This window comes from Cavia porcellus, unplaced genomic scaffold (assembly GCF_034190915.1).
Source record: "Cavia porcellus strain 051 isolate PalLab524CR breed Dunkin Hartley unplaced genomic scaffold, mCavPor4.1 scaffold_9, whole genome shotgun sequence".
Taxonomy (NCBI): domain Eukaryota; kingdom Metazoa; phylum Chordata; class Mammalia; order Rodentia; family Caviidae; genus Cavia; species Cavia porcellus.
In genome coordinates, this window is record NW_026947492.1 from 47,527,420 (window position 1) to 47,532,769 (window position 5,350).

The following is a 5,350-nucleotide window of genomic DNA, read 5'->3' on the forward strand; positions in this document are numbered from 1 at the left end:
AGGTATGATCTGTTAATTACAAATCACAGGACACATGCAGAAAAGTTCTCAAAGCCCTGAACCTGGATTTCTTAAGAGAACTCCAGCAGGTTTTCAGTAGGATGTCCTAGACCTGACATCAGCCTGAGGAGTGGATGATACAGAAAGGATGGTCTACGTTGAATTTTTGCCATTGTGTTCTCTCTTACATGGATAACCCACTTTCACACTATAGGAAATACTTCTTTTTCTGTTTTTTACTTTGCCAGTATCACTCTGTAGAGCCTGTTTTTTTCCTTTACTCTAATAAAACTTTGCTACCATTCATGATTGTCTCAACTAATTCTTTGATTGGGACAGAAAGAACCTAGACACCACCTTCGGAAGGAGACTCCAGCACTGCAAAATGGTGACACCAGGAAGCAGAGGAGGGGGACAGTGCCAGGGAGGAAGGAGTGAGGGGAACACACAAATATCCCAAGGCCAGTCCTCCATGAGCCATCTAGACACACCCAGAAGTGTGCCCCATCAATCCTCTAGATGAATCTCAAGGGCAATCAAGTTGACTCTCCACTCTAACTCACAGATTAGATGATGGCAAACATCAGCCCCAGCCTTGACCTTTCATGAGTTCCTGAGAGGCCTGAAGGGCATTTCCCTGTATACCTCAATGGGACAGCAATAGAAAGAGAAAAGACATGCCCTTGTTTGAGGTAACTCTAGAATCATTAGGTAACATCTTATTTCTACGTTTTTGTGCTAACTTAATACAGATTCTCCTATGTTTTAAAATTCTTTAAGAGAAAACAAACTCATGATTTCTCTCAATAATACATTCCATGGTTGTATTAGTCGGGGATTACTAGCGAAACAGAAATAACACAAGACATACAAATGCATAAGAAATTACAAAATTGGCTTATAATGGTCAGCCTCAAAGTTGGATGAGGGAGTACGTAGATGGTGTCAGCATGGTGAAGGGTGAAAGGTCCAACCCAAGGCCTAGAGCTTACTGCAATGTCCTATGCAAGTCCGTACCGGGAAGCTGCTCCGATGGAACACTGAAGAGACCATGACGAAAGGCTGAACAGTCTACAATGAAGGCTGAAGAATCCATGATGAAGGCTGAAGAGTTCCACAGGAAAGTTGAACAGTCTGTGCCAGAGCCAGGAGATGACACCCATGCTAACGGTGAAGACTGGAGCTCCTGGGAAGAACCAGCAATCAGTCCCTCCTCATTTGCCTTTTATTGTATGCAGGCTGCTCTGCTGTGCTGGGTGTAACACTCACACCATCTGCCTGCCCTCCTCTTACGCAGGCTGAGGATATTATAGACTAGGGACCCTGGCTGCCTGCTGAATCATTCAGTTAAACTTTTGACCTTCTCAAATTGACACAATGAACAATATGCTGGACTGGTAATGATTTGTCCTTTACATCCCAGGATGCAGAGCTGCTGAGTCACTTACTTAAGCTTCTAGGCTTCTCAAGTTGACAAAATGTATAAACCATAACAGTGGCTTAACAATTCTTTAACATTCAGTACTAAAAACAGTACCTAATGCTTAATGGATGCTTAGTACAGTTTTAAAAATTAACTGAATGAAGTCATGATACTTCCCCTTTATCCTCTTTAATTTACTCATGGAAGTCCATGGTGTTATTTTAACAAAATAGAGTCTAAAATTATTTTCCCATTGTGTAATTTCAGATATCACAAATAAACTTCTACATAATTTTTTACTCAAATGTTGATTAAGTGGCTATTTAATCATGTGATATCTATATCATGGATTTCCTTAGATTTAAAATTTTGCATGAGTATTAGTTGCTAACTGGCTTCTCCATGGTGTCTATCATAATGGAGGCATAGGATAAATGCTTAGTAAGTGCTCTTTGAATAAGTTAACACATTCTTTAGTTTATTACTGAACATACATTTGAAAATTCATGATATTCCTAGTGCATATATATGTATATGTGTTATATATATAATACCTTTCTATGTCTCACAAACTAGCACCTAACAAAACATTCAGTATGCCTGGATAAAAATTGCTATTGTGTCCCTTACTATCTATGTGTCTTTGGACAGAATACATTTCTATATCTGTGTGTCCTTGTCTATAAAACAAAGATAATTAAATATCCAAAATTTGTCATGATAAATAAGTTAATGTCAAGTGTTTAGAACAATGCCTGGCACAGAATGAATTTAGAAACTATTGCTGTTTTTAGGTATCTAATATATATTTATGGAATTCTTTAATAAATCATATAATCCACCACATTGGCTCATCAGTAAGTACCAACTGATCTATTCAATAAATTCTGCTGTGACTAAACAGTGAGGCATGTCCTCTACCAATAAAGTTTGATTAAAGATTTCAGTTTTCAAGTAATTAGATCAGGAAATTAGCATGCAAAAAAGCAGTGCTCTCACTTTATGAAAAGAAGAAACATGAGAAAATGTAGGTTGAGGTGCCCTGGACTAGGTCCACAGGTTACCAAAAAATGAAGCAGTCAATAGGTTGACAACTCTGAGAAAAAGTTTGTTACATATAATTACAAAAAGTGGAAAATGCTTCAGGAAGTCAAACTCTATAGATGAAGAAACAGTAATTTAAATTACACAAAAAGGCATTATACTGATTATTATTTGCTTCTGCTATAAGGAATACAGAGTCAGATAGTACAGAGAATGAGATCTACTGGTAACTTTTGGTGGAAAGCAGGTTGGGGAACACAGCAAATGAGAACTTTGCGGAGTCAGCAGGACTCCGCACTCGGAACACCATTTGCCAGTGCACTCGTGTTCAGGGGTGTTAAAAGTGAGTATATACCCTAACATATGTAAAGAAAAGTGAAGAAAATTTTAGAGGACAGAATTAGAGGACTGATTTATATTTAAGGAGCAATGTTCATCATGTTTCATTTGGCAATAAAATTAATGAAATGACTAAATGTAAACAATTACCCTGATAACTTTAAGGGAAAAATAGATAAAATGCAATAAAAGGTTTTCTTAAGCATATGTTAAATCAAAGAAATTTTCCTGAAAATAGTGGATTCCTAAATAAGCAAAGGAAAACATTGTTATGCACTCAGCACTTCTGTTTTTTTTTTTTTTTCTAAAATGAGACAAGATTTATTGATGAGCTGGATTAAGGAAAGGACAGAACAACAGAAGCCTTCAAGAATACAGGGCCTGATACTTGTCTCAGGGACTACAAATGAGGGTCTGTTTCACCCCACAACTATGAAGGATGAGCAACTTCTCAGCTTCCAGGTCTTTAAATTCATTTGAATTATGCTTGGTAAAGCCCTACTTCTTTGAGATATGGATTTTCTAGTGGCCAGAAAACTTGAACTTGGCCCTGAGTAGGACTTCAAACATTTGCTCCTTGTTCTGCAGCTTGGTGTCAATAGACTGGATGATTTGCCAGTGTGACCCATGCGACCCTCCTGGGGATTCCCTTAGCTCTGCTTACTTGTCTGGCGTCTAGACAGGGGACAGTATGAGATCAATGATAATGACAACCACTGGAAAGCACTGTCTCCAAGGTCCCTTAGGGCAAGCCATGCACACAACAGGCTGAGTGCACTACTCAGGAGGTTGCTGTTTGTAGCCATTGCACACTGGACACCCACAAGTAAAGGAAACTGTTGGTTTAATTGGATGCTGTTAATGTTTTATTTTATCATATTAGATATACAATACTTAAACTACTTCTAGGAATATTTTAGTTTTAAAATCACTACTTTTGGTTTTCTGAGTGGTAAGATTAAAAGGGATTTGAATTTTCTAAAAGTTGATATATTATTCTTGAAATTAAAAAGTAAATAAATCTTAGATTGACATCGACAACAATAATAAATTGGGGACAACTTGGTTAATAAATTGTTAAAAAATTTGCCTATACATTTCACCAAAAAAGTACACAAATGGCTTCTAAGTATATAAAGAGATAGTCAACATTGCTAGTCACTAGAGACATAAACTAAAACCACAGTGAGATTTACAAGGCAATAGTGTTATTAGAAAAAATAACATGTTAAAAAACACATGTAAGGTGAGGAAATGGAGAGATTAGAACTGTTGTGTATTGCTGATGGGAATGCAAAATAATACAGCCACAATGAAAGCTAGTATGGCAGTTCTTTTAAAAATTAAACATAGCTATAGCTCAGTGGTATAAGAGCTTGCCTGGCAACTGTGAGGTCCTGAGTTCGATCCTTGGTACAAAACAAAAACGTTAAACATAGAACTGCCATATGATCCAGCACTTCTACTAGAAATGTATTAAAAAGTACTGAAAACAATGACTCCAAAAGATATTTGTACATCAACTTTTACAGCAGTATTATTATAACAACCAAAAGGTGAAAGTGATCCAAGTGCCACTGACAGACAAATGGATAAACAAAACAAAACATGGTGCACCATACATTCACCATACAATTTTTATCCAGCATTTAAAAGGAATGAAACGTCGGCCAATGTTGCAGCATGGATAAACCTTGAAGATATAATGCCAGTTGGAATCAGCTAGTTAGGAGAAAAGAACAAATATTTCATGATTCTACTAATATGAGGTACCTAGAGAGTTTAAGCTCATTTAGACAGAAAGTAGAATAGCGGTTGCCAGGCTGGAAGGAGAGCAAGTGAGGAGTTATTATGGATGTGGAGTTTCCCACTGGGGAAGTTGGAACGTCCCAGAGATGCATAATGAGTGCTTACACAGCAATGTAAATGGGTCTAATATCATGGACTTATATACCTAAAATAGTAATTTTTATGCTGTATATAATTCTACTACAATTATTTAAAATGTCATATTAATTAAAAATGATCAAAACATCCTGACCAAAGAGGAATTTGAGCTGGTTTATTTTTGTAGGGGTTGATGTCAGGACCCATTTTGTTCTCTGGATGAGTAACTTGAAGAAGTTAGTGTGATACAAGAGTAATTTACAGCTGACCCAGCACTGTTAGGTGAGATATGTATAACCAGACAGAGAAATAACTGAAATCTGACTCTGATGCTAGAAATATTGCTTTGCAGTAATTTTAGAAAAAGTACACACAAGATAATGCCACACAGCTTGGAATTTGTCAGTGTCAATTGGAACTATCAATGGTATGGTGGAAAGAACACTTGAGTGTTTTTTCATTGAGAAATTCTGAGCTCAAATCTTAATTGTGTCTTTCAGGAACTGTGTAAATTTTATTTTATTTTATTTTTTAAATTTTATTTAAAATGAAAAAGAGAAAAAAACAAAACAAAACAAAGCGGTGTAAGGGTACAAGTAATACAGAACTACAAAAAAAAAAAAAACAACAGTAAGAAATCACCAGTTAGTAGACTAC

At 36.5% G+C, this 5,350-nt stretch overlaps 1 non-coding gene across 1 annotated transcript; it reads right to left on the reverse strand.

Annotated features, from left to right (window-relative positions):
- Positions 1-3,530: 3,530 nt before the first annotated feature.
- Positions 3,531-3,664, reverse strand: LOC111756403 (small nucleolar RNA SNORA70). Its single transcript, XR_002790885.1, has one exon. It is a non-coding gene; the product is annotated as a small nucleolar RNA SNORA70 (small nucleolar RNA).
- Positions 3,665-5,350: the final 1,686 nt, after the last annotated feature.